The sequence below is a fragment of the Brachyistius frenatus genome, unplaced genomic scaffold (assembly GCF_029030835.1).
Source record: "Brachyistius frenatus isolate BFR_SWC_R1_liver_20210118 unplaced genomic scaffold, ASM2903083v1 Contig_32, whole genome shotgun sequence".
Lineage (NCBI taxonomy): Eukaryota > Metazoa > Chordata > Actinopteri > Embiotocidae > Brachyistius > Brachyistius frenatus.
Window position 1 is genome coordinate 870,001 of NW_027210631.1, and position 12,500 is coordinate 882,500.

At 43.1% G+C, this 12,500-nt stretch overlaps 1 protein-coding gene and 4 non-coding genes across 5 annotated transcripts in view; all 5 read right to left on the bottom strand.

Moving 5' to 3' along the window:
• wnt5b (wingless-type MMTV integration site family, member 5b) overlaps positions 1-12,500 on the bottom strand; it is an 89,062-nt gene that overhangs the window by 56,227 nt on the left and 20,335 nt on the right. The gene's annotated exons all lie outside the window — the stretch shown is intronic.
• Positions 4,869-4,941, bottom strand: trnak-cuu (transfer RNA lysine (anticodon CUU)). Its single transcript has one exon. It is a non-coding gene; the product is annotated as a tRNA-Lys (tRNA).
• Positions 6,303-6,413, bottom strand: trnal-caa (transfer RNA leucine (anticodon CAA)). Its single transcript has 2 exons — positions 6,376-6,413; positions 6,303-6,348 (listed from the first exon to the last, which is right to left on the bottom strand). It is a non-coding gene; the product is annotated as a tRNA-Leu (tRNA).
• Positions 9,821-9,893, bottom strand: trnak-cuu (transfer RNA lysine (anticodon CUU)). Its single transcript has one exon. It is a non-coding gene; the product is annotated as a tRNA-Lys (tRNA).
• On the bottom strand, positions 10,012-10,122 carry trnal-caa (transfer RNA leucine (anticodon CAA)). Its single transcript has 2 exons — positions 10,085-10,122; positions 10,012-10,057 (listed from the first exon to the last, which is right to left on the bottom strand). It is a non-coding gene; the product is annotated as a tRNA-Leu (tRNA).

Genomic DNA, 12,500 nt, shown 5'->3' on the forward strand with positions numbered 1-12,500 from the left:
AGCAAAATCAGACTTTATTTCCCAATGTTTTTTCAATGTATTTCTGTACTAAAGCAGATTTTTTTTTTCTACTTTAGAACAAACACTGACTTTCGTGAATTTTAAACTTGCTCCCTACCTCTGCATGTACACATCCTCTAGTAAATTACAAAGAAACACACAACATATCTCAAACAAAGCGGTTCCTTAATTTGAATTGGAAAAAAAAAAATGACCTAAAGGTGCTGTGCTCTGTTCATATGCAACAGAAGCAGTGTCTGAACTTCTTGATCCACCCTCGTAAATGTTTGTTTAAAAGCAGCAATAGACTAATTCTGTTCATTAATATCAGTTCTGATTGGCTGGGTGACACCGGAAACCACAAGTAGAGACTACCACAAGTACATTTCTACCGCATGCACGAGGGTTTTGATAGATGTTGTGTGTTTTAAGAACATCTTCATTCTCTCTTTTCTTTCCTCTTACTGAAAAACCAGACATAATGGAGGGGAAAAATAGTCAGACAGAAAGAAAACAAAGAGTTCAGGAGTGTTAGAGGGATGAAAGTTTGTTACTACCTCTACCGAACATCCCTTAGTCTGGGTTACTATGGAGCTGACACAGGACTTCAATTAAAGCTAAGACTCAATGGCCGCGCACGCACGCACGCACGCGCGCGCACACACACACACACACACACACACACACACACACACACACACACACACACACACACACACACACACTCAGTGCAGACAGACCTATTGATTTTTGTGGTAACACTGTCCTGTCACCACATACAGAGCTACTCTATCCCCCCCCCCCTCCGTGACCTCCGCTCCCCCTCCCCCCTCATACATGTGTATGTGACACTTTTCACCTCCCCCTCACCTCTCCCTCCAGTCCTACCATCTCTCCTTACTATCTCTTCTCCCCTCTCTGGTGCATACATCTCCTTCCTTTTGTCTCTGGGCTCCTTTCAGCTTGGTCTTCCTCCCGCCTCTTCCCTCCTCCTCCTCCTTTTCCCTCCCTGTCTTGCCTCCATCCATCGTCTTTTCTTTTCTCCTGATCAGAAGGAGCTGAAGGAGGTAAAAGATGTGGGCTGCTGTTTTTGACATTACTGCACATGTAACACAAGCACAAGCAATGCACACACACACACACACACACACACACACACACACACACACACACACACACACACACACACACACACACACACACACATGAAACAAATGGCTACATACACACATAAAACAGGACAAATAGGAAAGTGTCTCCGCGATCCCCCAGAGAGCGAGGAAGAGGAAGAAACAGAGAATTCCTGCTGTGTTCAGAGGCTTCAGCAAATTCTGCTACACAGTGATGCCAAGCATGAACAGAGAGGAACAAGAGGGAAATACAGATATGAAGAGGTACAAAGAGTGAAAGAAAGGCTCAGAGAAACATCCACATGCTTCATTTTATTACATTATAGATAACATCTGCTGCCTTTGGACAGAAAATGTGATACATTTATTTCAGTAGTGAAGGTTTTACCTCAGAATGAGCCTGAAAAATGGCGATTACATGACAACAGGTTTTTCTACCATGGTTTGTATATAAACTATTAATTGTTAAATTGTTAAATTTTGGCAAATTATGAGCTAACAACCAACAGTGACGTCACCCGTTGGTTTGGGAACTGCAGTTCTGAAGTATTAAGTTCGGTTTTCAGCCGTTGTCATCTGGATATTTAGGAGCCAGAAGTGACCATATTTGGACGAGCTGGAGAGCAGCAAGTGGTTGATCTGACTCGAACTGAATTGGGAACCTGAGGACAGGCCTGTCAATCAAACAAACACACCTCCAAACATACCGCTTTTTGAGGCCTAATATCTAATTAATGACGGAATTATTTTCAGATGGATTGCCAGAAAACTAATAGGAACGAGTGACTTTATTGAATGACACCAAAATGCTTTGTGGAAAAAAATGTATGGACTTTGTATTTCATGAGAGAAGTTGAATGGGAGTCTATGGAGCCTTTTTAGAGCCAAGTGGCCCTTGGTGGTATTGCAGTTTAAGACACTTTTCAAACCCAGAAGCTATTGATTTTTATATCCAGTCTATGACTCACACACACACACACACACACACACACACACACACACACACACACACACACACACACACACACACACACACACACACACACACACACACACACACACACACACACACACACACACACACAGTAGTCAGATATTTACTCAAAGCTTAACCTCATTCACACTACAGCTTCATTTTAAGGAACTGTACAGTTTTTCAGTTTTATAAAGGGATTCAGTTTCACACATTGGTCTTCATTAAAAAAAAAAAAACATAAAAAATAACACCTGCAGTTTTCCTGTTTTTTGATCAGTGCTGCTAAATTAAAGCCTTAAAGACTGATAGATTTGGTGTGGATAACTGGCAAAGTCAACACTGTGGATGTAAGCACAAGCAAGCATAAATATAGCATTCAGTAAAAAAAAAAAACCTGGCTTCATCTTCTGGCTGGGTTTCACTTTTCTGTGGATTTATGATGTAAGGGAAGGACTGGAGAGTCGAAGAGAAAAATAAAAAGATCAGTCATATCAATATCTGCAACAGATCTGAGTGCCTGGTGAAAAAGTCACTTAGCACATCTGGATCTGTGGAGCGCCTGCAGAGGAGGAGTGAAAGGGAAGGAGAGGAGGGAGGGAATAAATTAGAGGAGTGTTTTGCAGTGCCTCCTGTCTCCAGGATCCTCCACCCTCCCACCTCCTCCTCTACTTTTCTCTCTCCAGCCAGAGGAAAACTCCTCCATTCTCTGCATTCCTCTCACATTCCTGCTCTGGGTTTACCTTCTCCACCTCTCTCTCTGCATCAACATCTCCTCCTCCTCCTCCTCCTCCTCTCTCGCCCATGGCTGTCTGTCTTCCCCCTCTATCCCTTCCTCTCTTCCTGTTCTCTCATGGGGTCTCTCTCTTACATTCTCTCTCTCCCCAGGTCACCCCTGCCCCTCTCCCTCCCAGTCCCCTCTCCCCTCTCTCTCTTTCCCAGCATGCTCCAGTAGGCCAGTGGAGGCAGGGGGCTGGCCTGAACCCTCCACCCCCAGCAGGGGCCCTCCAGCTCAGCCTGGCTGGCTGGCAGGCACCCTGGCACACCTCCACCACACACACACAAACAGCTTTTCTTTTTTCCCCCCCTTATCGGCTTGCTGTCTTCTTTTCTCTGCCTCTCCTGCTTTCAGTCGTTTTTTCTCTTCTTTTTTTTGTATCATTTTTACTTGGTTCCTTTTTTTTCTACTATTGTCAGAATCTAAATTTAGTGGTGTGTGATGTGCCTCTCTGCTGGTCCTCTTGGTCATTCAGAGCTGGATGACACATCTATTGTAAAAACTGTCCTCATAATGTATTTACTATCTTGGCTAAACTACAATTATTCCAGATATGATGATAGAAGTTGCTATCTGTACAGTACAGTGTAATATTAATAGAAAAACCCCATGCTGATTTTTTTTCCCCCTTTGATCATTCTAACTTAGAAAACCCAAAAAGCAAGAAGCATCAGATGTTTGAACAAGTTAACAGCCAGGTGAATAAAGAAAAATGTATGCTGTGAATCGGATGCTGTGGCCTTCACAGATTTAATCCCACCTGAAAACACATGGGAGATCTTGGAGTAATGTGTTACACAGCGCTCTCTACCACCATCATCAAAAGACCAAATGAGGCAAATATCTTTTGGAAGTCGAATTCAGAGACTTAGAAAAAAAATCTATACTTCATCAGAGCTGCATGTCAGGTCAAAAAGCTTTTTGAATCCCCTCCCTTCACCTGTCTGATGTCAGCAATGCGGGGCAAACCAACATTTCCTCCAAGTCTGTGCAGAGATCGAGGTCTGAGCAGTCAATGCAGCTATATCTGGTAATCTGTATGTCTGCAGTTAAGTGAAACACTACGAACACCTTCCAGTCTGAGAATGTCCTTAATTGTCCACATATTTAACACTGACATCTCCCCCTCATCTATATCTGCTATTCACTCCTGCTTCCAGTGCAGCTGTTTGAAACAACTATAAACACTTTCACCTTCAGACCAGTAAGTAAGAAGTTATCTGGACAATTATCACATATATACATTCTTCACATTTATTTATACTATAAATTATGGCCATACTCATGTATATAACAACCCTTGCAACCCTTGGGTTAATGTTTATACAGTCAGGGTTCTCCTGTAGGGCAAAACATGCATAACATCACATTTTGAAACAGCTTTCATTCACCTCTGGTCAGTTTTCTCTGTTGCTTCAAGGATTATTCATTTTGCTTCTGTGATGGCCCTGGCCACCAGCTCTTCCTTCCTGTTTTGCTCTGTGTTTTCTCTTGTAGGTGATGTCTCCACCCACTTGCAATGGGTGCCCTGTCCCTTTGCCTTGCTGACATGGTTTCCAGTGTGGTTGTGGGGCTCCGCCTGCCCTTGATTGGTCATCAGGTGCACCAGAGAGGAAGAGAATAAAGCTGGGCTTCCACATGGGGTGCTCTCTCTCCATGGATAGCCAGGCTCCTGGCGGCCTTTTGCATTTGGTTGATTTGTGGTTTCTTCTGTTTTGCACAGTTTTGTGCGTTAAACCTTTAACTAAATCCAGTTTTCTGTGTGGACCTCCCATCCTTTGTTATGGCCTGAATGAGCCAGTCATAACACTTCACACTAAAATGTTGCATACCAATGAGGTATGAGATGATGAGGGAGATGTTGTTTAAAATCGACATAAACATTTCTAAGATACATGGGTAAGGTAAGCCCTACTTGTTGCATCAACTGAAACTTCATTGCATCTCCACTGTTGACCCTCAATCTCCTATCACCAAAACAACCCTGCGCCCAACATGGGGCTCAAACCCACAACCCTGAGATTAAGAGTCTCATGCTCTACCGACTGAGCTAGCCAGGCTGTACAATAAGTCCATATTAAATTGAGCCAACAGGTGTAGTGTCAGGGCAAAACTAACCCTGTTCAGATCACAAGATTGTAGTATAGACTATTACAACTGAAAGATAATCAGGTTTGACAGGTTGACAGGGTCAGTTATTGTCTGTTGAGAAACACAAAATGCTGATTTTCCATTTAAAAAACGGTTTTCTATCTAAGTTGTGAAGCTTCAATGAATTCCACACCAGCCAGTGTTGTTATTCTGTTTTGACCCGAACCTTGACATATAGTAAAGACCATGGAGGTTGTGTTTGAAATCAAGATTGATTTTTGAGATAGAGACTGGTTCCAAGTAGAGCTCAGCCCCTTTATTTGACCACTGCATGTATATTTTTAATATTGCAAAAAGAATTCACTTTTTCCTTTTTCTGCAAAACTGTCAAAAAAAACACATGAAACACTGATGATAGAGAGAGAGAGAGAGAGAGAGAGAGAGAGAGAGAGAGAGGGAGAGAGAGAGGCCCTCAGTAATTTGGTATTTCCTCTTTAGACAGGGGAGGAAGGGCCAATGCCCTCTTTTTCAGTAAGAAATGAATGCACTCACACACACACAGCTTCACTTTTAATGACCCTTACATCCGGCTTTAGGTGCTGAGGCCTTAGACAGAAGAAAAAAAAACAGAGAATAGAGAGAGAGAGAGAGATAGATCGATAGGAGTTGGGCTGTAAATTCACACACAGGTATGCACTGAAGGTCAGAGGTGAGAGTTCTCATCCCTGACACACACACACACACACACACACACACACACACACACACACACACACACACACACACACACACACACACACACACACACACACACACACACACACACACACACACACACGCGCGCACACGCACACGCACATGGTTATGGGGGTTCAACTTGGGGTTAGACCTTCAGGCTCCACAGCTCAAATAGAGGAAGAGAGACAGAGTGAGAATTCATAAGCAGATGATTTGGGTGATGACCGCAGGATCACAGGACAGAAGGAACAAGAAGAAAGTTTTAGGAACATGGATCATTTCTAGAATTAGAGAAAGAGAATGAAAATTGTGTACTATGTATAACGAGTCCAAGTGAACATTTGGGCCAAATTTCAAGATTTTTCTGTTCTTCAGCTATCGCTTTCACGAAAATGGGACAAGGGAGGAACAGATCAAAGACTCAAAAACATAATCCGTCCGGACACGAAGGTCACCAGTGCAGAGGCATAAAATAAAACAATTGCAGAACATGAAGAAAGGAAGAATGGACAGAAATATTGCGGAAATCAGTGATCTTCCAATGAAAATTGGTCAAGAACACTTCACATAGGACCTGCTGACACATTAAATTAGTCAGGAGTGGGATTTGAACCCACGCCTCCATTTGGAGACCAGAAGTCCCTTTGGTGAGGAAGGAGTCAACCCTTGAGTCTGGCGCCTTAGACCGCTCGGCCATCCTGATAAGTGAGAAATGTTCTACACCAAACTCGTCCTCATCTGTTAAGCATGAATACTGTCAGGTTTTAAACTGTCAACAAATGTCAATGTTTGATTCAGGATGAGCTGAAATGAGTCCCTATGTTCAACACTTCCCAAAAAGTCCTGCGCCCAAATGTATTATTTTAACTTAATATGAAATGACCTTTAAAAAAATTACTTTGTCATTAGAGAAAGAAAATGACAATTCGGGGAAGATGATGATGATGATGGAGGATAATGGGAGAAAGAAAGAAAGAAAAAAAGAAGGAAAGACAGAAAGAAGGAACTGAGCGATAACGACTCCTTTACAACTTAAGCAACAGCTGAAGATGTCACAGTGTCTCCAGACTGTCTCTCACACACACACACACACACACACACACACACACACGGCCCTGACCTTGCTGATAGCAGCTGTTGACGTCACTCTGTGCCCCATACACAACTACAAATTCCTCTTCCTATGTACATACACACACACACACACACACACACACACACACACACACACACACACACACACACACACACACACACACACACACACACACACACACACACACACACACACACACACACACACACACACACACACACACACACACACACACACACACAGGACAAACAGGATTAGACGGACAGCACACAGAAGTCTTGTTAGATAGCCTCTAACCATCCCCTCGTATCACTTACAGTATTAAAGTCCATTCATTCGTCCTCAGTTAGACGAACATACCACAACATGAGCTGATAAAGAAACAGCTTTGCAGAGAAATTAACAAGCTCAAGACGACACTCTGAACCTGATGTACTTTTACTGCTTAATATCTCCTCCATGCACGCAACCTTTGCCCGTGTGATTATCTGCTCATGTGGATGGTGTCTCAATACGTAATGACAGTGAGACTGGTGAGCCGTCAAACTCTGCCTCTGAATACGTTTTCTCAGTGGTGCCCTTCGGAGGTTACAGATAGGACAATGATAATATGTGACACTTGAGTGTCCGCTGAGAGTTCTGGGAGAGGAGGTGGACATGGTGGAGGAGTACAAGTACCTGGGTGTCTCCATCGACAACAGAAGACCAACATCAACGCCGTCTACAAGAAGGGAATGAGTCGACTCTTTTTCTTGAGGAAACTCCGATCCTTCAATGTGTGCAGCAAGATGTTGGAGATGTTTTACCAGTCTGTTGTGACCAGTGCTTTGTACTTCGCTGGGGTCTGCTGGGGGAGCAGCATTGGAGCCGGAGACACCAACAGACTTAACAAACTGGTTAAGAAGGCCGGCTCCATCATCATACAAACTAGATAGTCTGGAAAAGGTGGTGGAGAGGAGGACGCTGAACAAACTATTATCCATATTGGATAATCCTGACCACCCTCTCCACCTGCTGCAGGGACAGAGGAGGATGTTCTCCAAAAGACTCCTTCAGCTCCGCTGTCACAAGGACAGATACAGGAGATCATTCCTGCCCACTGCAATAAAACTGTACAATAACTCACCTCTGGCAAAATCTATCACATAACAATAACACTGTTGACTGTGTTTCTTGGTTGTTTGTATATAATATATATAGATATATACTGTACTGTATATACTGTGCATTTTATATTTTATATTTTTTTACTGCTATTTACTGCTATTTTATTGCTTTTCTATTATCCTATTATTATCTTATTGCCTCTGTATGCTGCTGTAGCGAAAAAATGTCCCCTCGGGGATTAATAAAGTAACTACCTAAACTAACCTTGAGTACAGCGTATCTTCTGGTTTCTGTTGTTTTTTTGATTGTAAAAGCTACATGTACAGAGGGAAGGCCTGTTTTACACAGAAACAACAGGGAAGTCATGTTTGGTCTCAGAGACAGTAATGTCAGGAGAAGGTTTTGAACCCATGCCTCCCTTTGGAGACCAGAAGTCCCTTTGGTGAGGAAGGAGTTAATGCTTGAGAGTGGTGGCTTAGACCTCACAGCCATCCTGACAAGAGGAAAACAAGCTCTTGAAAGTCAGTGTGGACATCACAAGGTGCATGTGCTCAAAACACGGTGTGAATGACACAGGCTGCCTGATGTCTTTGGTCACACCGAGAGTCTCTCTACTTTGCATTTGCGTGTCAGTTACAGCAAACTATGGCAGATTGGGTATGATGAAGCACAAACTGTTCAATGTCACTGATAGAAGCTTTACAGTGTGTAACAAGAACAATTCTTCAGTCAAAGGTGTCTCTGGGTTTCAAGCTGACATCAAACAGCAGTATTGTATTCAGTTTTACTCCTGAGAGTTTAGGAAGATGAATGTTGTTATATCTGAGTTACTGACCCTCCCCAACTTTGGGTCAAAAATCTCCGCCTGAACCCACAATCTAATAAATTTAATCTTTGACTTGAAGTGAACATTTGTACACAATTTGAAGAAATTCCCTCAAGGTATTCATGAGAGATTACGTTATGAGAATGGGACTGCGGTCGGATGGATCGACAACTCGACAACATAATGCCTTTGCACAGCAGAGACATAATGTAAAACTACTGTGGACCATTGAAGGTCACACCAAGAGGACTGAATGAGTTGTCAACCTTTAGCCCATTTTTAAATTGTGTGAGGAGGAGTGCTTTGAACTCCCATCGGTCAACACCACAGAACACACCGTGGAAGCCCGAACACAATGGTCTTTGTTGGCATTGGCTGCCATCAAATAGGATACTCTACATGGAATAAAATTATACATTTTCCAAGCTGAACACTCATTTTCAGTCCTGATGGTCTATATCTGTCAGATTAAAGGTCTCACGCTCTACCGACTGAGCAAGCCAAGTTACACAACAGGAAAATAATGTCTTATCAAAATAGAAAAGTTTTTACAGTCACACAGCTGGTCTGCTGGGCGTGTCTTTATGAACTGACAATAATTAACAGGCTACAGTAGCATTTACAGGAGAAAGTGCTCTTCAGACAATAAGTCAACATGGATGCACAAATGAATGCAGTTACCGCAAAATGTTGCAGTTTTGACAAGTTGGACGCTACCTGTTTATAGTATGTCAGGTTTTAAAGTGACCTAAATACCAGTGTTTGATTCAGGATGTTGAACTTTGCTCGTCAGTTAAATTATGTGTTCTTACACTTCCAAAACTTGTTTCAAAGTTATTGCACCCAACTCGGGACTCGCAGCCACTACCCTGAGATGCTCTCTGAGGAAGGAGTCAACCCTTGAGTCTGGCGCCTTAGACCGCTCTGCCATCCTGACAACTGACAAACCTTCTACACCAAACTCGTCGTCATCCGTTAAGCATGAATACTGTCAGGTTTTAAAATGGCAAGAAATGTCAATGTTTGATTCTGGATGAGCTGAAATGTGTCCATATGTTCAACACTTCCCAAAATTATCCTGCGCCCAACGTGGGGCTCGAACCCACGACCCTGAGATTAAGAGTCTCATGCTCTACCGACTGAGCTAGCCGGGCTACTAAAATTATCAAAACATAAAATACTATGTACAATTTAAAAACCACTTCTCCACATGTATTATATTACCTTAATATTAAATGACCTTTAAAAAATAAGATTTTAAGATATCCAATTTGTCAGGAGTGGGATTTGAACACACGCCTCCATCTGGAGACCAGAAGTCCCTTCGGTGAGGAAGGAGTCACCCCTTGAGTCTGGCGCCTTAGACCACTCGGCCATCCTGACATTCTGACAGCTGAGAATAGTTTTACACCAAACTCGTCCTCATCTGTTAAGCATGAATTTAAACTGGCAACAACTGACTGCTAGTGAGGAGTTTTTGCAGATGAAGTTTAATCAATAACATCAACGAAATCTGAAGACAAAACAGGGGCAGGACTTAAACCCACACCTGGGGACGAGAAGTCCTCCTTAAGTCTGGTGCCTCAAAACACTCGGCCATCCTGACTACTGAGAAACCAGCTCGCTGAAGCCTGCGTGGATTTAAAACCAGGAGACCATCCATCACATTAAAATATTCTGTGAGGAAATGAAAGTGTTTCCTGTTTTAATTGGTGGCACTGGACACACATCCTCCCACCTGACAGAAGAATGGATGAGCTGCCTGATGAATGGATGGACAGATGGACTTGGTGAACAGACAGAAAGGTGAGGGAGGGAGGGATGGATGGATGGACAAGGGGCAGGGGGGGAGAAGGGAGGGGGTGGCGGGTGCTCAGCGTCTTTGATCCTCCCAGCAGAAATAATCAACAAAGCCCTGGAGCCCTAAATATGTGTGTGTGTCGGCTTGGTCTGTGTGTGTGTGTGTGTGTGTGTGTGTGTGTGTGTGTGTGTGTGTGTGTGTGTGTGTGTGTGTGTGTGTGTGTGTGTGTGTGTGTGTGTGTGTGTGTGTGTGTGTTTGTGCGTGCGTGCTGTGGGGTTTTCTGGCTGCATGCCAAGACGAGCTCCCACCAGGAGAGAGATCAAAGACTGCGCTCCCTCTCTCGGTTTCTTTCCATCTCTATCTACGTCTCTCGCTCATATTTCTCACACTCTTTCTTCCCTCGTTCCTGCTCTCCGTCCTCAAAAACACTCATTATTTCCTTTTCTCGATTTCTTCCGCATTCTCTCACCTTTTTTTTTTTTTTGGACCTGAGGTGAGAGGAGTGGACGAGAAGAGGAAAGAAAGGAAGAGAGAAGAAGAGAAGAGAAGGGACGGAGCGAGAAAATGAAAACAAGACAAAGACAGAAAAGAGAAATTGCTGGATTGATGTTTCTGAAAATCAATACACACACACACACACACACACACACACACACACACACACATGTATGTGTTTTTGTTACCTCATTGGGACCTTCTCCGGTATGAACACCTGCCATATTGGGTCCAATAGTCCTAATGGGGACTAAACCCTGATCTTAATCAGGCAAACGTCATTTCTGAGGTCCTGGTTCAGGTTCGGGGTAAGTGCGAATTGTTCATAACGAATATAAGTCCGAACAAAGGCAGCTGCGTAAACGTGTGTGTATGCGTGTCATGTTGTGGGGCCATACTTTTGTTTGTTTTGGGAACCTGCCTCCTTTACGGGGACAAAAAGAAAGTCCTAAAAATTTAAAGTAAAAGTGTTTTTCACTTTTTGGACGACAGGCTATAGTATAACTTTTTTGGAATATTTTGGACGACATCCAGTATGAATCCAGTATGGACCTTTTTCTGCTGACATGCATACCGGTTACTTCTCACTGTGAGGCAACTGCTCTAACCACCGTGTCATACCGCATGTCGTCCGAAATATGATAAAAAAAAAAAAAATTTTTAAGAGTCATACTATAGCATTTAAATGTATTAATGGGATTTTGGAGGATAAAGTTTGTGGTAGTTCGGACAGAAATCCAGGAACACACACCCTTTATTTTTTGTTATTGACTTTTGTTTGAGTTTTATATTAGGATTTTGTTTTGTATTATTGTTGACCTTTGGTTTGGTATGTAGATATTTGTAGATGGTGGAGTTATAAGTTGCAGCGAGCCAAAGATTTGTCATAATGCACACTATCTCCTGGGAAGATAGGTGTTGCAGTGCTTAGCACTGTTGCCTCCCAGCAAGAAGGTTAGGGGTTCAATCCCACCCTTTGTCATCACTTTCAAATAAAATCATACTGTAGCATGTTGTCCAAATTATGAAAAAAAAAGCCATACTGTAGCAAAAAGCCACCCAAAACTCATTTTTGGGTCACTTTTTGGCCGCCACGCCACGGGCACACCGATCGACGAAAACAAATTCTTATGATCACTTTTAATTCCAAACATGTCAAGAGTGCACAGAATCAATTTCAAGTCGGACTGACAAAATTTGTAGGAGGAGTTTGTTAAAGTACAACATGTGTGAATCGCCAAAAATGCCGACTAAATTCAAAATGGCGGACTTCCTGTTTGGTTTTTTTTGTATGTCTCGGCGTGATACAGGTGTCCGCCGAATTGCGTGCCGCCGAGGCATCTGATTAGGGGGCGCTGGCGAGCCATTTGGCCACGCCCACTCGCGACTCCTCTAAAATACGACATTTTTCTCCGAGAGAGACGGGTGCACCAACTTTCAGGAGTTTTTGAGAACGATAAAGCCT